The 21,038-nt window shown below is 43.0% G+C and overlaps 5 non-coding genes and 1 pseudogene across 5 annotated transcripts; 3 read left to right on the top strand and 3 right to left on the bottom strand.

The window, feature by feature from the left end:
- Window positions 1-10,703: 10,703 nt before the first annotated feature.
- On the top strand, window positions 10,704-10,823 carry LOC140285290 (U5 spliceosomal RNA). The gene has a single exon (XR_011910384.1). It is a non-coding gene; the product is annotated as a U5 spliceosomal RNA (small nuclear RNA).
- Window positions 10,824-14,727: 3,904 nt separating this feature from the next.
- LOC140285275 (U5 spliceosomal RNA) lies at window positions 14,728-14,841 on the top strand. The gene has a single exon (XR_011910371.1). It is a non-coding gene; the product is annotated as a U5 spliceosomal RNA (small nuclear RNA).
- A 298-nt stretch (window positions 14,842-15,139) lies between these two features.
- Window positions 15,140-15,307, top strand: LOC140285218 (U2 spliceosomal RNA; annotated as a pseudogene).
- Window positions 15,308-17,719: 2,412 nt separating this feature from the next.
- LOC140285210 (U2 spliceosomal RNA) lies at window positions 17,720-17,907 on the bottom strand. The gene has a single exon (XR_011910347.1). It is a non-coding gene; the product is annotated as a U2 spliceosomal RNA (small nuclear RNA).
- A 275-nt stretch (window positions 17,908-18,182) lies between these two features.
- LOC140285288 (U5 spliceosomal RNA) lies at window positions 18,183-18,296 on the bottom strand. The gene has a single exon (XR_011910383.1). It is a non-coding gene; the product is annotated as a U5 spliceosomal RNA (small nuclear RNA).
- A 411-nt stretch (window positions 18,297-18,707) lies between these two features.
- LOC140285313 (U2 spliceosomal RNA) lies at window positions 18,708-18,897 on the bottom strand. The gene has a single exon (XR_011910406.1). It is a non-coding gene; the product is annotated as a U2 spliceosomal RNA (small nuclear RNA).
- Window positions 18,898-21,038: the final 2,141 nt, after the last annotated feature.

Raw genomic sequence — 21,038 nt, 5'->3', positions numbered from 1 at the left:
CTGCTTTTTACAAACTTTTGTCGGACGTTCACACCTTCTTGCAGCCGAACACCTCCGTTTCCGCTTTTGATGGTATATATTCGGGCATTCGAACCTTTTCTTACCCGCTTTTTACCAACTATGGTCGGACATTCGCACCATCTTACAGCGGAACACCTCCGCTCCCTCTTTTGATGGTGTATTTTCGGGCATTCGCACCTTTTCTTACCCGCTTTTTACAAACTATGGTTGGACATTCAAACCTTCTTGTAGCCGAAAACCTCCACTCCCTCTTTTGATCATACATTGTCGGGCATTCGCACCTTTTCTTACCCGCTTTCTACAAACAATGCTCGGACATTCAAACCTTCTTGTAGCCAAACACATCCACTCCTGCTTTTGTTGATGTATGGTTGGGCATTCGAACCTACTTGTTGCCCGCTTTTCATTAATTATGGGTGGACATTCAGACCTACTTGCAGCCGAACACCTCAGCTTCCGCTTTTGATGGTGTATATTTTTGCATTCGAACCTTTTCTTACCCGCTTTTTACAAACCATGGTCGGACTTTCACACCTTCTTTTAGCCGAACAACTCCGCTCCCGCTATTGATTGTGTAGAGTCGGGTATTTTAACCTTTTCTTACCCGCTTTTTACCAACTATGGTTGGACATTCACACCTTCTTACAGCGGAACACCTCCGCTCCCTCTTTTGATGGTGTATGTTCGGGCATTCGAAACTTTTCTTACCCACTTTTTACAAACTATGCTCGGACATTCAAACCTTCTTGCAGCGAAACACCTCCGCTCCCTCTTTTGATTGTGTATGTTCGGGCATTCAAACCTTTTCTTACCCGCCTTTTACAAAGTATGGTCGGACATTCAAACCTTCTTGTGGCCGAACACATCCACTTCTGCTTTTGATGATGTATAGTTGGGCATTCACACCTTTTCTTACCCATTTTTCAGTAATTATTGGTGGACATTCAGACCTTCTTGCAGCTGAACACCTCTGCTCCCGCTTTTGATGGTGTATAGTCGGGCTTTCGAGGCTTTTCTTCAACGGTGTTTACAAATTATGGTTGGAAATTCAGACCTTGCAGCCGAACACCTCCGCTCCCTCTTTTGATCATACATTGTCGGGCATTCGCACCTTGTCTTACCCGCGTTTTACAAACCATGGTCGGACTTTCACACCTTCTTGTAGCCGAACAACTCCGCTCCCGCTATTGATTGTGTACAGTCGGGTATTTTAACCTTTTCTTACCCGCTTTTTACCAATTATGGTCGGACATTCACACCGTCTTACAGCGGAACACCTCCGCTCCCAATTTTGATGGTGTATGTTCGAGCATTCGAACTTTTTCTTACCCACTTTTTACAAGCTATGGTCGGACATTCAAACCTTCTTGTAGCAGAACACATCCACTTCTTCTTTTGATGATGTATGGTTGGGCATTCGCACCTTTTCTTACCCATTTTTCAGGAATTATGGGTGGAAATTCACACCTACTTGCAGTCGAACAGCTCTGCTCCCACTTTTGATTATGTTTGGTTGGATATTCGAACCTTTTCTTAACTGCTTTTTACAAACTTTGGTCGGACGTTCACACCTTCTTGCAGCCGAACACCTCCGCTTCCGCTTATGATGGTATATATTCGGGCATTCGAACCTTTTCTTACCCGCTTTTTACCAACTATGGTCGGACATTCGCACCATCTTACAGCGGAACACCTCCGCTCCCTCTTTTGATGGTGTATTTTCGGGCATTCAAACCTTTTCTTACCCGCCTTTTACAAACTATGGTCGGACATTCAAACCTTCTTGTGGCCGAACACATCCACTTCTGCTTTTGATGATGTATAGTTGGGCATTCACACCTCTTCTTACCCATTTTTCAGTAATTATTGGTGGACATTCAGACCTTCTTGCAGCTGAACACCTCTGCTCCCGCTTTTGATGGTGTATAGTCGGGCTTTCGAGGCTTTTCTTCAACGGTGTTTACAAATTATGGTTGGAAATTCAGACCTTGCAGCCGAACACCTCCGCTCCCTCTTTTGATCATACATTGTCGGACATTCGCACCTTGTCTTACCCGCGTTTTACAAACCATGGTCGGACATTCACAGCTTCCTCTCCACCATACTTGTATGGTGGGATATTCACACCCACTTGCATCCGAAGACCTCCGCCCCCACTTTTGTTGATATTTAGTCGGTCGTTCACACCTTACCCGTTTTCTTGCAGCCAAACACCTCTGATCTCGCTTTTGATGATGTAAGATTGGGCATTCAGACCTTGCTTTTCCTGCTTTTCACCAACTATAGACGGACATTCACACCTTCTTGCAGCCGAACACTTTCGCTCCACCTTTTAGGTTTCTATCACACCTTTTTTTTCACCGCATTTTATAGATTATGGTTGGAAATTCTCAACCACTCATCCGAAGACCTCTCCTCCCGCTTTTGTTAATATATTTGAACTTTAGTCAGACATTCACACCTACTTGCAGCCGAACACCACCTCTCTAGCTTTTGATGATGTATGGTCCGGCATTCTTACCGTTTCTAACACATTTTTCAGCAATTATGGTAGGACATTCACACCTTCTTGCAGCTGAACACCTCCTCTCCCACTTATGATCATGTGCAGATTGATTTTCGAAAATTTTCTTTCATGTTTTCTAGCAATTAATGATGGACATTTAGACCTTCTTGCAGCTGAACACCTCCGCTCCCGCTTTTGATCATACATTGTCAGGCATTCGAACCTTGTCTTACAAACTTTAGTCAAACATTCACACCTTTTTGCAGCCGAACACAGTTTTTTTCAGCCGAACTTGGACATTCGCACCTTTTCTCACCCGCTTTTTGCAAACTATGGTCGGCCATTCACAGCTTCCTCTCCACCATACTTCTATGGTGGGATATTCACACCCACTTGCATCCGAAGACCTCCGCCCCCACTTTTGTTGATATTTAGTCGGTCATTCGCACCTTACCCACTTTTGGCAAACTATGGCCTTCTTGCAGCCAAAAACCTCTGATCTCGCTTTTGATGATGTAAGGTTGGGCATTCAGACCTTGCTTCACCTGCTTTTCACCAAATATAGTCGGACATTCACACCTTCTTGCAGCCGAACACTTCCGCTCCACCTTTTAGTTTTCATTGAATCCTAGTAAACAGCCGAACACTTCCACTCCTGCTTTTGATGATGTATGGTTGGGCATTCACACCTTTTTTTTGCCCATTTTTCAGGAATTATTGGTGGACATTCACACCTTGCAGCTGAACACCTCCTATCCCACTTATGATCATGTGTGGTTTTATTTTCGAAAAGTTTCTTTCATGTTTTCTAGCAATTATTGATGGACATGTAGACCTTCTTGCAGCTGAACACCTCCGCTCCCGCTTTTGATCATACATTGTCAGGCATTCGCACCTTGTCTTACCCACTTTTTACAAACTTTAGTCGAACAGTCACACCTACTTGCAGCCGAACACAACCTCTCTCGCTTTTGATGATGTATGGACCGGCATTCTTACCTTTTCTAACACATTTTTCAGCAATTATGGTCGGAGATTCACACCTACTCACAGCTGAACAACTCCGCTCCCGCATTTGATGGTGTATAGTCGGGCATTTTCACCCTTTCTCATCAGCTTTTTGCAAATTATGATCTGACATTCACACCTACTTGCAGTCGAACAGCTCTGCTCCCGCTTTTGATTATGTTTGGTTGGATATTCGAACCTTTTCTTAACTGCTTTTTACAAACTTTGGTTGGACGTTCACACCTTCTTGTAGCCGAACACATGCACTCCTGCTTTTGATGATGTATGGTTGGGCATTCGCACCTTTTTTTTACCCATTTTTCAGGTATTATGGGTGGACATTCACACCTTCTTGCAGCTGGACACCTCCCCTCCCACTTATGATCATGTGTGGTTTGATTTTCGAAAATTTTCTTTCGTGTTTTCTAGCAATTATTGATGGACATTTAGACCTTCTTGCAGCTGAACACCACCTCTCCCGATTTTGATGATGTATGGACCGGCATTTTTACCTTTTCTAACACATTTTTCAGCAATTATGGTTGGAGATTCACACCTACTCACAGCCGAACAACTCCGCTACCGCATTTGATGGTGTATAGTCGGGCATTCTCACCCTTTCTCATCAGCTTTTTGCAAATTATGATCTGACATTCACACCTACTTCCAGTCGAACAGCTCTGCTCCCGCTTTTGATTATGTTTGGTTAGATATTCGAACCTTTTCTTAACTGCTTTTTACAAACTTTGGTCGGACGTTCACAATATCTTGCAGCCGAACACCTCCGCTCCCGCTTTTGATGGTGTATATTCGGGCATACGAACCTTTTCTTACCCGCTTTTTACAAACCAAGGTCGGACTTTCACACCTTCTCTTAGCTGAACAACTCCGCTCCCTCTTTTGATTGTGTACAGTCGGGTAATTTAACCTTTTCTTACCCGCTTTTTACCATCTATGGTCGGACATTCACACCGTCTTACAGCGGAACACCTCCGCTCCCTCTTTTGATGATGTATGGTTAGGCATTCGCACCTTTTCTTACCCATTTTTCAGTAATTATGGGTAGACATTCACACCTTCTTGCAGCTGAACACCTCCTCTCCCGCTTATGATCATGTGCAGTTTGATATTCGAAAATTTTCTTTCATGTTTTCTAGCAATTATTGATGGACATTCAGACCGTCTTGCAGCTGAACACCTCCGCTCCCACTTTTGATGGTGTATAGTCGGGCTTTCGAGCCTTTTCTTCCCCGGTTTTTACAAATTATGGTTGGACATTCAGACCTTCTTGCAGCCGAAAACCTCCACTCCCTCTTTTGATCATACATTGTCGGGCATTCGCACCTTTTCTTACCCGCTTTTTACAAACCATGGTCGGACTTTCACACCTTTTAGTAGCCGAACAACTCCGCTCCCGCTATTGATTGTGTACAGTCGGGTATTTTAACCTTTTCTTACCCGCTTTTTACCAACTATGGTTGGACATTCACACCTTCTTACAGCAGAACACCTCCGCTCCCTGTTTTGATTATGTATGGTTTGACATTCGCACCTTCTCTCACCCGCCTTTTACTATGGTCGGCCATTCACAGCTTCCTCTCCACCATACTTGTATGGTGGGATATTCACACCCACCTGCATCCGAAGACCTCCGCCCCCACTTTTGTTGATATTTAGTCGGTCATTCGCACCTTACCCGCTTTTGGCAAACTATGGCCTTCTTGCAGCCAAACACCTCTGATCTCGCTTTTGATGATGTAAGGTTGGGCATTCAGACCTTGCTTCACCTGCTTTTCACCAAATATAGTCGGACATTCACACCAACTTGCATCCGAAGACCTCCGCCCCAAATTTTGTTGATATTTAGTCGGACATTCGCACCTTACCCGCTTTTGGCAAACTATGGCCTTCTTGCAGCCAAACACCTCTGATCTCGCTTTTGATGATGTAAGGTTGGGCATTCAGACCTTGCTTCACCTGCTTTTCACCAAATATAGTCGGACAGTCACACCTTCTTGCAGCCGAACACTTCCGCTCCACCTTTTAGTGTTCTATCACACCTTTTTTTCACCGCATTTTATACATTATGGTTGGAAATTTTCAACCACTCTCATCCGAAGACCTCTCCTCCCACTTTTGTTAATATATTTGAACTTTAGTCGGACATTCAAACCTTCTTGCAGCTGAACCACCTCCGCTCCCTGTTTTGATCATATATGGTCTGGCAATACTACCTTTTCTTACCCGTTTGTGAGTAATTATGGCTGGACATTCACACCTACTTGCAGCCGAACACAACCTCTCTCGCTTTTGATGATGTATGGACCGGCATTCTTACCTTTTCTAACACATTTTCCAGCAATTATGGTCGGAGATTCACACCTACTCACAGCCGAACAACTCCGCTACCGCATTTGATGGTGTATAGTCGGGCATTCTCACCCTTTCTCATAAGCTTTTGGCAAATTATGATCTGACATTCACACCTACTTGCAGTCGAACAGCTCTGCTCCCGCTTTTGATTATGTATGGTTGGATATTCGAACCTTTTCTTAACTGCTTTTTACAAACTTTGGTTGGACGTTCACACCTTCTTGTAGCCGAACACATGCACTCCTGCTTTTGATGATGTATGGTTGGGCATTCGCACCTTTTTTTTACCCATTTTTCAGGTATTATGGGTGGACATTCACACCTTCTTGCAGCTGAACACCTCCTCTCCCACTTATGATCATGTGTGGTTTGATTTTCGAAAATTTTCTTTCATGTTTTCTAGCAATTATTGATGGACATTTAGACCTTCTTGCAGCTGAACACCACCTCTCCCGATTTTGATTATGTATGGACCGGCATTTTTACCTTTTGTAACACATTTTTCAGCAATTATGGTTGGAGATTCACACCTACTCACAGCCGAACAACTCCGCTACCGCATTTGATGGTGTATAGTCGGGCATTCTCACCCTTTCTCATCAGCTTTTTGCAAATTATGATCTGACATTCACACCTACTTGCAGTCGAACAGCTCTGCTCCCGCTTTTGATTATGTATGGTTGGATATTGGAACCTTTTCTTAACTGCTTTTTACAAACTTTGGTTGGACGTTCACACCTTCTTGTAGCCGAACACATGCACTCCTGCTTTTGATGATGTATGGTTGGGCATTCGCACCTTTTTTTTACCCATTTTTCAGGTATTATGGGTGGACATTCACACCTTCTTGCAGCTGAACACCTCCCCTCCCACTTATGATCATGTGTGGTTTGATTTTCGAAAATTTTCTTTCATGTTTTCTAGCAATTATTGATGGACATTTAGACCTTCTTGCAGCTGAACACCACCTCTCCCGATTTTGATGATGTATGGACCGGCATTTTTACCTTTTCTAACACATTTTTCAGCAATTATGGTTGGAGATTCACACCTACTCACAGCCGAACAACTCCGCTACCGCATTTGATGGTGTATAGTCGGGCATTCTCACCCTTTCTCATCAGCTTTTTGCAAATTATGATCTGACATTCACACCTACTTCCAGTCGAACAGCTCTGCTCCCGCTTTTGATTATGTTTGGTTAGATATTCGAACCTTTTCTTAACTGCTTTTTACAAACTTTGGTCGGACGTTCACAATATCTTGCAGCCGAACACCTCCGCTTCCGCTTTTGATGGTGTATATTCGGGCATACGAACCTTTTCTTACCCGCTTTTTACAAACCAAGGTCGGACTTTCACACCTTCTCTTAGCTGAACAACTCCGCTCCCTCTTTTGATTGTGTACAGTCGGGTAATTTAACCTTTTCTTACCCGCTTTTTACCAACTATGGTTGGACATTCACACCTTCTTACAGCAGAACACCTCTGCTCCCTGTTTTGATTATGTATGGTTTGACATTCGCACCTTTTCTTATCCATTTTTCAGTAATTATGGGTAGACATTCACACCTTCTTGCAGCTGAACACCTCCTCTCCCGCTTATGATCATGTGCAGTTTGATATTTGAAAATTTTCTTTCATGTTTTCTAGCAATTATTGATGGACATTCAGACCGTCTTGCAGCTGAACACCTCCGCTCCCACTTTTGATGGTGTATAGTCGGGCTTTCAAGCCTTTTCTTCCCCGGTTTTTACAAATTATGGTTGGACATTCAGACCTTCTTGCAGCCGAAAACTTCCACTCCCTCTTTTGATCATACATTGTCGGGCATTCGCACCTTTTTGTACCCGCTTTTTACAAACCATGGTCGGACTTTCACACCTTTTAGTAGCCGAACAACTCCGCTCCCGCTATTGATTGTGTACAGTCGGGTATTTTAACCTTTTCTTACCCGCTTTTTACCAACTATGGTTGGACATTCACACCTTCTTACAGCAGAACACCTCCGCTCCCTGTTTTGATTATGTATGGTTTGACATTCGCACCTTCTCTCACCCGCCTTTTACTATGGTCGGCCATTCACAGCTTCCTCTCCACCATACTTGTATGGTGGGATATTCACACCCACTTGCATCCGAAGACCTCCGCCCCCACTTTTGTTGATATTTAGTCGGTCATTCGCACCTTACCCGCTTTTGGCAAACTATGGCCTTCTTGCAGCCAAACACCTCTGATCTCGCTTTTGATGATGTAAGGTTGGGCATTCAGACCTTGCTTCACCTGCTTTTCACCAAATATAGTCGGACATTCACACCCACTTGCATCCGAAGACCTCCGCCCCAAATTTTGTTGATATTTAGTCGGACATTCGCACCTTACCCGCTTTTGGCAAACTATGGCCTTCTTGCAGCCAAACACCTCTGATCTCGCTTTTGATGATGTAAGGTTGGGCATTCAGACCTTGCTTCACCTGCTTTTCACCAAATATAGTCGGACATTCACACCTTCTTGCAGCCGAACACTTCCGCTTTTAGTGTTCTATGAGGCATTCACATATTTTCTTTCACCGTATTTTATAGATTATGGTTGGAAATTCTCACCCACTCTCATCCGAAGACCTCTCCTCCCGCTTTTGTTAATATATAGTCGGGCATTCGAACCTTTTCTTACCCGCTTTTTACAAATTATGGTCGAACATTCACACCTACTTGCAGCTGAATACTTCCGCTCCACCTTTTAGGTATGTATGGTTGGCATTTGCACTTCTTTTTATACTGATTGCTGAAGATTAAGTTGTTCTTTCTCAAACTACAATTTTTTTTTAATTGTTGAAACTTGATTTGAAATGGATAAATAAGGAGGACAAACAGTTTTAAGTCAGGCTGATAGAAGGAATTAATTTTATAGCAAAATCTGTATTTCGTCATATGTCGAGAGATGCTTATTGCTGAAGAAGTTCTTTCTCATTCTACAAAGTACAACGTTGTTTATCGTTGAAACTTGATTAGACATGAATAAATATGAAGGACAAAGCAGTCTTAACTTGGTTTGAGTTAATGAATTCGTTTTATAGGAGAATCCGAATTCGTGCATAACTCATAAAATAGAGCTTATTTTCGGATTCCTGAAGAATGAGTCTGGTTCTTTCTCATAATACAAAGTTTGTTGTTTATTGTTGAAACTTCATCAGAAGTGAAGAAATAAATGAATGCCTATCAACAAATGTGGGATCTAAACTCTACTGCTTCCTCTAAAATAATTTCCTTTCTCAATTTAGAAATGTGTGTGTGTAAGTCACAACACCCGTGACACCAAAACGGCTTTCTTTTCTCTACACTCTGCACTATGAGCACACACACCAAATCAGAAAGGCTTTTTTCTCTCTTTTCTACATTATGGACTGTGGGGACACAAAACCGCTCTCTCTCTTTTTTTTTTTTTATCGTCTGCCAGGGCGTTGTCTCACGTATTAGATTATGCTTAAGATACGAATGGGTTTATCAGTCACATCAGAATCCATACATACTGATCCTCCCGTAATAAAATGGTCGGATCTTATCAAACACACTTTGTTTCTTGTGACAATCAAGTCAGCGAAACAGCGTATACACGTCAAGACACTGAATCAAGTTTGCCACAAGAACTCATAAGTTTGGCAGTATTGCTCTGCCGTCAGCAATCATACACCCATTTTATTTTCGTGAGACATGTGCAAGCACCTGTTCATCTACTGTTCTATCACTATGAATTAGTGATCTATTATCAATAAGGATACTTCTACAACTACTATCAAAGTATGTCCGGACTTCTTATGTTGTCAGTTGCTATATATGAATAAGTGGGTAGCTACTGACAAGCATTAAGCATGTCACACAGCCCAAACATATAACATTTCAGGACACACCACACAGTTAACAACCACAGTGAAGCGTGTCAAAGCCCAAACATGTAACATTCAACAGGACACTTACACAACACATTCAAATCAAACAGTCAGACAACATACAAGAACATATACCCCAGCCGGCATTGCTCCCTGCCTATTTTCGTACAGCACACTATGTGTGCGCACACCTTTATTCACAAACTCTTCAACTTATACTCTTTTACCGAAGCTGCTACAGCTCGATTGGCCGAATACCCTTTGATCCTATTTCGGTGAATTTGACATCTGCCTTACATATAACAGATTAGCGGTTTAGCAGTTTTAATTTAGTTTGAGTGAAGGAATTCATTTTATAGCAAAATCCGAAATCGTGAAGAACTCATGAAAGTAAGCTTATTCTCGGATTCCTGAAACTTTAGATTTGCTCTTTCTTTTACTGCAAAGTACAACGTTGTTTTTTTTGTTTAAATCTTTCTAGACATGGTAAATATTAAGGACAAAGCAGTTTTCACATAGTTTGAGTGAAGGAATTCATTTTATAGATAAAATCCCAAGAGTCTGCTGAGAAAAGAGAGTGAATGCGAAGTAGACTTTAACACGGCTATGGGAGCGAGCCGAGTGTGGGCTAACCGGGAGAATTGCTTGAAAGAAACGCGACACCGAATGAGCGATCAGAACAAAGCCTCAATACGGGATTCTCGTGGTGTTTTTGTTGCTGCCTTGTCTTTTGCACAGAGTAAAAGACAAGGCAGCCATCGAATAGGGCCCGATTGTTCCTACTTGGTCAGCCGAGGAGCAAGGGGGGGGGGGGGGGGGGGGGCAAGCGTCTCAACCAAGCAAAGCTCACCATGGGGAAGGTGGCTATGCCAACTAGCCTGATGCCCTGCTCCCGCAGTGACGGATAATCGTACTCTGGTTTCTCTTCATAACTCTTTCTCATAAGTCTTTCGCCTTTTACTAAAGATTTCTGTGGAGAGCAGCACTAATGAGTTGTTTCTATTTTTGGCAGGCTTTACCTTTGCGGGTGAAGCCCTTTCTGTCTGTGCAAAAGAAATCTTCTTACTGTGCAGAGTGACTTCTCTGAGTAGAGTCGCCTTACTTGTTGCGACTGTGCCGATGTTCGAAGCTGGAGTGCAAAGTTGTTGCTTGAATGGTGCTTGCTGGAGCGTGCGGGAGTGCAAAGTTATACCATTTAAAAGGGCTGAAGAGTGCTCAGTGCAGCGGGTGGGCGACACTCTGGCCACCTTGAAAACCGAGGTTACATCCACTACCAGGGGCAGCCCAAGTTCTGCCGCAAGTGTGGTGAGCATGGACACCTGGTTGAGGCTTGTACCAAGGTGTTATGTGGGAAGAGCAGAGAAATTGGGCAAACTTTTGGAGAGTGTCCAAATGGCAGGAAATGTAATCTCTGTGGAGAATTAAATCACCTCTTCAGAGATTGCCCTAAATCTTTTGCCAACAAATTAAAGACGGTAAAGCCACAGTCAAGCCAACAAAGAGAAGGACCAAAGGTGGCAGTTGGTGAACAAAGTGAAGAGGTTGACCCAATAAATTCAAACTTCCTGCCAAAAGCTTGGATTGGAAGTGAGGAGCAAAAAGGGGAGGGGCCTGTAGAGGCCTCACCACTCAGTGTTGAAGTCTGTGAGAATTCACAGGCAGAGGGTGGAGCTACGCTAAATGAGGAGGAAGAGCAGACAGGTGAGTCTAGTGAAGATACTCACCTCCCCGAAGGTCAACAGCCGAAGAGGACGGCATCTGAGCCTCTGATTCCCCAGTGGTATCAGAGAAGAGGGGAAGGGTTAGGTCCCTTTCAGACAGTTCTTCAGTGGAAGAACCTAGAGTCTTCCCCTCCGACTCACCAAATGAGGTCTCCTTTTTAACTTCAGCTCTGCAATCAACCCCCAGGGACTCAAAGTTAAATGCAACATTGCGTCAGAGGCCAACACCGAGAGTCCGAAAAGGAAATATAGATCACCCTACTCACTTTTCACCTAAAGAAATGAAGGAAGAGCTAGTTTCCCAAGAAATAACCTGTGTGTAATTTGTTTTGATAACTTAGAAAAACGAAAATGACATACCTACTTTCCTTTATGCTTTTAATGGTTCTCACCTTCTCAACACTAAATGTGAGAAGTGTGAAATCAAAGACAAGAGCCCAGAGTATTTTATCCTTCTTAGACTCCATAAAATCAGATGTGTTTTTAATACAAGAATGTGGACTACCTTTTTTAAAAAACCATAGACAATGGGAGGAAATGTGGCCCCATTTATCGATATGGAGTGGCTCAAATCAAAATAAAAATGATGGTGTGGCCATTCTAATTAAAAATCCGCATGTTCTGGTGAAAGGTAGCACAGTGGTGAGAGACGGACGGGCACTTTTAGCACACTTGAATTTTATGGGGCAAGACTTTAACCTCTTAAATATTTATGGTTTCAATGGAAAAAATGAAAGGTATGACCTTTTAGAAGATATACAGCTTTACATGCTAGGGCAAGTACCTTTAGTTGTAGGAGGGGATTTTAACTGTATCTTGAGCAGGAAAGATAGAAAAAGAGCAGGGGTAGATTTTAAAGTGGATAAGACTTCGATTTTACTTCAGGGCATATGCAGGGATTTTAAGCTTACTGACTGTTTTAAAACCATGCATCCCAGAGAGGAGAGCTTCACCTGGTTTAGTCATGATGGCACCAGAGCCTCTCGCATTGATTATTTCTTTACTAGAGATTGCCCACCCACTGATGTTAGATTAACCCCTGTTTTCTTTTCAGACCACCTTATGCTCTCCTGCACCCTTTCACCCCCTTCTGGTGTGACGGTAGGAAGTGGTCTGTGGAAACTCAACTGTTCCCTGTTGGAGGATGAAATCATAGTCAGTCAGTACAGGGAATGTTATAAAGAGTGGCAGACCCTTCAAGACCTCTACGAAACACATGCACAATGGTGGGAAATGGTGAAGGAAACGACCCAGACTTTTTTTAAACAGCAAGGTAAACGTAAAAAAAGGAAAGAGAATAGATGTATGATGGGACTACATAAACGCTTACAGCGCTACTTTAAACTAAATCAGTGTGGCATAGACTTTAAAGAAGAAATCAAAGATGTCAAAAAGGAAATGTCAGTTTTAGCAGAAATAAAGAGTAAAGGAATTTTTGTAAAAAGCAGGGAGCAGGAAATTGAGGAAGGTGAAAAAGAAAGAAAGTTATAAATAAAAAGGAGTGTATTCAAAATCTAAAAAGAGAAGATGGGTTTTTAACAAAATCCACACAAGAGATGATTGAAACTGTACATACCTTTTATAGTAACATGTACAAAGAGAAACCAGTGCACTTGGAAACATCGGCAGAAATCTTAAAATTCGTTGACAAAACCGTAAAAGAGAATGCACACTTGACACAGAATTTTACTGCTTTAGAGTTAAAAAAATGCCTAACAGGTTTTAAGAGAAGTCGAGCTCCGGGTTTAGACGGGCTTCCTGCAGAATTCTATCTGACCTATTGGGACCTTTTATCATCAGACATTTTAGATGTTTTTAAAGATTTTGAAAAACTCGACCGACTGCCTGATAGTTTTAGAGTGGGACACAAAACCGCTCTCTCTCTTTTTTTTTTTTATCGTGTGCCAGGGCATTGTCTCATGTATTAGATTATGCTTAAGATACGAATGGGTTTATCAGTCACATCAGAATCCATACATACTGATCCTCCCGTAATAAAATGGTCGGATCTTATCAAACACACTTTGTTTCTTGTGACAATCAAGTCAGCGAAACAGCGTATACACGTCAAGACACTGAATCAAGTTTGCCACAAGAACTCATAAGTTTGGCAGTATTGCTCTGCCGTCAGCAATCATACACCCATTTTATTTTCGTGAGACATGTGCAAGCACCTGTTCATCTACTGTTCTATCACTATGAATTAGTGATCTATTATCAATAAGGATACTTCTACAACTACTATCAAAGTATGTCCGGACTTCTTATGTTGTCAGTTGCTATATATGAATAAGTGGGTAGCTACTGACAAGCATTAAGCATGTCACACAGCCCAAACATATAACATTTCAGGACACACCACACAGTTAACAACCACAGTGAAGCGTGTCAAAGCCCAAACATGTAACATTCAACAGGACACTTACACAACACATTCAAATCAAACAGTCAGACAACATACAAGAACATATACCCCAGCCGGCATTGCTCCCTGCCTATTTTCGTACAGCACACTATGTGTGCGCACACCTTTATTCACAAACTCTTCAACTTATACTCTTTTACCGAAGCTGCTACAGCTCGATTGGCCGAATACCCTTTGATCCTATTTCGGTGAATTTGACATCTGCCTTACATATAACAGATTAGCGGTTTAGCAGTTTTAATTTAGTTTGAGTGAAGGAATTCATTTTATAGCAAAATCCGAAATCGTGAAGAACTCATGAAAGTAAGCTTATTCTCGGATTCCTGAAACTTTAGATTTGCTCTTTCTTTTACTGCAAAGTACAACGTTGTTTTTTTTGTTTAAATCTTTCTAGACATGGTAAATATTAAGGACAAAGCAGTTTTCACATAGTTTGAGTGAAGGAATTCATTTTATAGATAAAATCCCAAGAGTCTGCTGAGAAAAGAGAGTGAATGCGAAGTAGACTTTAACACGGCTATGGGAGCGAGCCGAGTGTGGGCTAACCAGGAGAATTGCTTGAAAGAAACGCGACCCCGAATGAGCGGTCAGAACAAAGCCTCAATACGGGATTCTCGTGGTGTTTTTGTTGCTGCCTTGTCTTTTGCACAGAGTAAAAGACAAGGCAGCCATCGAATAGGGCCCGATTGTTCCTACTTGGTCAGCCGAGGAGCAAGGGGGGGGAGCAAGCGTCTCAACCAAGCTATGCCAACTAGCCTGATGCCCTGCTCCTGCAGTGATGGATAATCATACACTGGTTTCTCTTCATAATGTACAAGTCTTTCGCCTTTTGCTAAAGACTTCCGTGGAGAGCAGCACTAATGAGTTGTTTCTATTTTTGGCAGGCTTTACCTTTGCGGGTGAAGATCTTTCTGTCTGTGCAAAAGAAATCTTGTTACTGTGCAGAGTGACTTCTCTGAGTAGAGTCGCCTTACTTGTTGCGACTGTGCCGATGTTCGAAGCTGGAGTGCAAAGTTGTTGCTTGAATGGTGCTCGCTGGAGCGTGTGGTAGTGTAAAGTTATACCATTTAAAAGGGCTGAAGAGTGCTCAGTGCAGCGGGTGGGCGGAGGTGCAAAGTGACACTATGGCCATAAAAAGAACACCGCTACAAGTGCGCATTGTGCCAGGAAGGGCCCTCGGACGTGAACCAGTGGACAGATATCGCTTCTCGGCCTTTTGGCTAAGATCAAGTGTAGTATCTGTTCTTAGCAGTTTAATATGTGATATGTCTATGCAAGGACTACATATTAAATGGATTTTTATCAATAGGAGTCCGGACATTCGCACCTTGTCTTACCCGCGTTTTACAAACCATGGTCGGACTTTCACACCTTCTTGTAGCTGAACAACTCCGCTCCCGCTATTGATTGTGTACAGTCGGGTATTTTAACCTTTTCTTACCCGCTTTTTACCAATTATGGTCGGACATTCACACCGTCTTACAGCGGAACACCTCCGCTCCCTCTTTTGATGGTGTATGGTTGGGCATTCGCACCTTTTCTTACCCATTTTTCAGGAATTATGGCTGGACATTCACACCTACTTGCAGTCGAACAGCTCTGCTCCCACTTTTTATTATGTTTGGTTGGATATTCGAACCTTTTCTTAACTGCTTTTTACAAACTTTGGTCGGACGTTCACAACTTCTTACAGCCGAACACCTCCGCTTCCGCTTTTGATGGTATATAATCGGGCATTCGAACCTTTTCTTACCCGCTTTTTACCAACTATGGTCGGACATTCACACCGTCTTTCAGCGGAACACCTCCGCTCCCTCTTTTGATGGTGTATGTTCGGGCATTCGCACCTTTTCTTACCCGCTTTTTACAAACTATGGTCGTACATTCAAACCTTCTTGTAGCCGAAAACCTCCACTCCCTCTTTTGATCATACTTTGTCGGGCATTCGCACCTTTTCTTACCCGCTTTTTACAAACTATGCTCGGACATTCAAACCTTCTTGTAGCCAAACACATCCACTCCTGCTTTTGTTGATGTATGGTTGGGCATTCGAACCTACTTGTTGCCCGCTTTTCATTAATTATGGGTGGACATTCACACCTTGTCGCAGCCAAACACCTCCGCTCCCTGTTTTGATCATGTATGGTTGGACATTCGCACCTTTTCTCACCCGCTTTTTGCAAACTATGGTCGGCCATTCACAGCTTCCTCTCCACCATACTTGTATGGTGGGATATTCACACCCACTTGCATCCGAAGACCTCCGCCCCCACTTTTGTTGATATTTAGTCGATCATTCACACCTTACCCGTTTTCTTGCCGCCAAACACCTCTGATCTCGCTTTTGATGATGTAAGATTGGGCATTCAGACCTTGCTTTTCCTGCTTTTCACCAACTATATATATAACATTCACACCTTGCAGCCGAACACTTCCGCTCCACCTTTTAGGTATCTATCACACCTTTTTTTTCACCGCATTTTATAGATTATGGTTGGAAATTCTCAACCACTCATCCGAAGACCTCTCCTCCCGCTTTTGTTAATATATTTGAACTTTACTCAGACATTCACACCTACTTGCAGCCGAACACCACCTCTTTTGATGATGTATATTCCGGCATTCTTACCGTTTCTAACACATTTTTCAGCAATTATGGTAGGACATTCACACCTTCTTGCAGCTGAACACCTCCTCTCCCACTTATGATCATGTGCGGATTGATTTTCGAAAATTTTCTTTCATGTTTTCTATTAATTAAAAATGGACATTTAGACCTTCTTGCAGCTGAACACCTCCGCTCCCGCTTTTGATCATAGATTGTCAGGCATTCGCACCTTGTCTTACCCGCTTTTTACAAAATTTAGTCGAACATTCACACCTTTTTGCAGCCGAATTTGGGCATTCGAACCTTTTCATACCCACTTTTTACCAACTATGGTCGGACATTCACACCGTCTTACAGCGGAACACCTCCGCTCCCTCTTTTGATGGTGTATGTTCGGGCATTCGAACCTTTTCTTACCCGCTTTTTACAAACTATGCTCGGACATTCAAACCTTCTTGTAGCCGAACACATCCACTCCTGCTTTTGATGATGTATGGTTGGGCATTCGAACCTACTTGTTGCCCGCTTTTCATTAATTATGGGTGGACATTCACACCTTGTCGCAGCCAAACACCTCCGCTCCCTGTTTTGATCATGTATGGTTGGACATTCGCACCTTTTCTCACCCGCTTTTTGCAAACTATGGTCGGCCATTCACAGCTTCCTCTCCACCATACTTGTATGGTGGGATATTCACACCCACTTGCATCCGAAGACCTCCGCCCCCACTTTTGTTGATATTTAGCCGATCATTCGCACCTTACCCGCTTTTGGCAAACTATGGCCTTCTTGCAGCCAAAAACCTCTGATCTCGCTTTTGATGATGTAAGGTTGGGCATTCAGACCTTGCTTCACCTGCTTTTCACCAAATATAGTCGGACATTCACACCTTCTTGCAGCCGAACACTTCCGCTCCACCTTTTAGTTTTCTATGGGGCATTCACACCTTTTTTTACACCGCATTTTATAAAAACACCACAGGAACACCGTATTGAGGCTTTGTTCTGACCGCTCATTCGGTGTCGCGTTTCTTTCAAGCAATTCTCCTGGTTAGCCCGCACTCGGCTCGCTCCCAGAGCCGTGTTAAAGTCTGCTTCGCATTCACTCTCTTTTCTCAGCAGATTAAAGAAACTTCCATCCTGCACCGCTGTTTGCTTTTTCACAAGAGCAGATGAGAGCGCACCGTTCCCAGCGGCACTGCAGTACCGGGTCGATGCTTGGAGTGAACGGAGCAAGCTCCTTTTTCAACTCCTATTGATAAAAATCCATTTAATATGTAGTCCTTGCATAGACATATAACATATTAAACTGATAAGTACAGATACTACACTTGATCTTAGCCAAAATGCCGAGAAGCGATAACTGTCCACTGGTTCACGTCCGAGGGCCCTTCCTGGCACAATGCGCACTTGTAGCGGTGTTCGTTTTATGGCCATAGTGTCACTTTGCACCTCCGCCCACCCGCTGCACTGAGCACTCTTCAGCCCTTTTAAATGGTATAACTTTACACTACCGCACGCTCCAGCGAGCACCATTCAAGCAACATCGGCACAGTCGCAACAAGTGAGGCGACTCTACTCAGAGAAGTCACTCTGCACAGTAACAAGATTTCTTTTGCACAGACAGAAAGGGCTTCACCCGCAAAGGTAAAGCCTGCCAAAAATAGAAACAATTCATTAGTGCTGCTCTACACGGAAGTCTTTAGTAAAAGGCGAAAGACTTGTACATTATGAAGAGAAACCAGTGTATGATTATCCATCACTGCGGGAGCAGGGCATCAGGCTAGTTGGCATAGCCACCTTCCCCATGGTGAGCTTTGCTTGGTTGAGACGCTTGCTCCCCCCCCTTGCTCCTCGGCTGACCAAGTAGGAACAATCGGGCCATATTCGATGGCGGCCTTGTCTTTTACTCTGTGCAAAAGACAAGGCAGCCACAAACAACACGGGAACACCGTGTTGAGGCTTTGATCTGACTGCTCATTCGGTGTCGCGTTTCTTTCAAGCAATTCTCCCAGTTAGCCCGCACTCGGCTCGCTCCCAGAACCGTGTTAAAGTCTGCTTCGCATTCACTCTCTTTTATCAGCAGATTAAAAGAAAGTTTCATCTTAGGCTCCCTGAAACTTCCATCCTGCACCGCTGTTTGCTTTTTCACAAGAGCAGAGGAGAGCGCACCGTTCCCAGCGGCACTGCAGTACCGGGTCGATGCTTGGAGTGAACGGAGCAAGCTCCTTTTTCAACTCCTATTGATACAAATCCATTTAATATGTAGTCTCGCATAGAGGACATATCAGACATTAAACTGATAAGAACAGATACTACACTTGATCTTAGCCAAAAGGCCGAGAAGCGATAACTGTCCACTGGTTCACGTCCGAGGGCCCTTCCTGGCACAATGCGCACTTGTAGCGGTGTTCTTTTTATGGCCATAGTGTCACTTTGCACCTCCGCCCACCCGCTGCACTGAGCACTCTTCAGCCCTTTTAAATGGTATAACTTTACACTACCACACGCTCCAGCGAGCACCATTCAAGCAACATCGGCACAGTCGCAACAAGTGAGGCGACTCTACTCAGAGAAGTCACTCTGCACAGTAACAAGATTTCTTTTGCACAGACAGAAAGGGCTTCATCCGCAAAGGTAAAGCCTGCCAAAAATAGAAACAACTCATTAGTGCTGCTCAACGTTGTACTTTGCAGTAAAAGAAAGAGCAAATCTAAAGTTTCAGGAATCCGAGAATAAGCTTACTTTCATGAGTTCTTCACGATTTCGGATTTTGCTATAAAATGAATTCCTTCACTCAAACTAAATTAAAACTGCTAAACCGCTAATCTGTTACATACAAGGCAGATGTCAAATTCACCGAAATAGGATCTAAGGGTATTTGGCCAATCGAGCTGTAGCAGCTTCGGTAAAAGAGTATAAGTTGAAGAGTTTGTGAATAAAGGTGTGCGCACACATAGTGAGTTGTAGGAAAATAGGCAAGGAGCAATGCCGGCTGGGGTATATGTTCTTGTATGTTGTCTGACTGTTTGATTTGAATGTGTTGTGTAAGTGTCCTGTTGAATGTTACATGTTTGGGCTTTGACACGCTTCACTGTGGTTGTTAACTGTGTGGTGTGTCCTGAAATGTTATATGTTTGGGCTGTGTGACATGCTTAATGCTTTTCAGTAGCAACCCACTTATTCATATATAGCAACTGACAACATAAGAAGTCCGGACATACTTTGATAGTAGTTGTAGAAGTATCCTTATTGATAATAGATAAACTAATTCATAGTGATAGAACAGTAGATGAACAGGTGCCTGCACATGTCTCATGAAAATAAAATGGGTGTATGATTGCTGACGGCAGAGCAATACTGCCAAACTTATGAGTTCTTGTGGCAAACTTGATTCAGTGTCTTGACGTGTATACGCTGTTTCGCTGACTTGTCACAAGAAACAAAGTGTGTTTGATAAGATCCGACCATTTTATTACGGGAGGATCAGTATGTATGGATTCTGATGTGACTGATAAACCCATTCGTATCTTAAGCATAATCTAATACGTGAGACAACGCCCTGGCACACAATCAAAAAAAAAAAGAGAGAGAGCGGTTTTGTGTCCCCACAGTCCATAATGTAGAAAAGAGAGAAAAAAGCCTTTCTGATTTGGTGTGTGTGCTCACAGTGCAGAGTGTAGAGAAAAGAGAGAAAAGAAAGCCGTTTTGGTGTCACGGGTGTTGTGACTTACACACACACATTTCTGAATTGAGAAAGGAAATTATTTTAGAGAAAGCACTAGAGTTTAGATCCCACATTTGTTGATAAGCATTCATTTAATTTTTCTTTTAATCAGTTTTAAAGTGAATACTAACTGAGAAATGAAAAAGGTGAAGAGTTTAGAAGCTTGGTTCAAGAGCAAAACTTGGTTTATGATCAGCTGAGTCTCTAAACAGAACAGCAAAGGGCTTCATCGAACATTTAAAAAAGATTCAGATTGTTAGAATATCCAGAATTTATAGGAATGGTGGTGATTACTCTTATTTTCTAGAATGGAAATAACTGCACCATGTCTGTTTTATGAATTTAAGGGGCTAAAAAGTTTTGTTCTCGTTTTTCTATGATTAACCGAATGTATGTGAGAGTCCAAACAGACAGAAGGGGCGAGCGCTGGACCTTCCAAAAAAGATGAGACAGGCTGGACCTGTGCCATACTAGTTAAGACCTGCCTGTGGATAACAGGTTCTTTAAACTCTCACACACACAAACTCACACACGTTCGCACACATACACCCATACACACACACATTCTTGAACTTGCTGCAAGATTAAACATTTGCATTAACTGACTCCAGCAACTCCGAGTCTCATTGAGAGACTTTTCTCAACAATTGGGTCCTCAAACCAGATCTCAACGTTTTTTCCGCTTTCCAGGGTCGGAGCTGAAACCGTGCACGGGGGAGTCCAGTACTCCTAATGAAAGACCCCCTGCTGAATTGCGGTAATTAG

Source organism: Leuresthes tenuis, unplaced genomic scaffold, assembly GCF_036924035.1.
Source record: "Leuresthes tenuis unplaced genomic scaffold, fLeuTen1.0.hap1 SCAF_34, whole genome shotgun sequence".
Classification (NCBI taxonomy): Eukaryota; Metazoa; Chordata; class Actinopteri; order Atheriniformes; family Atherinopsidae; genus Leuresthes; species Leuresthes tenuis.
This window is presented reverse-complemented; position numbering and strand designations above follow the sequence as displayed.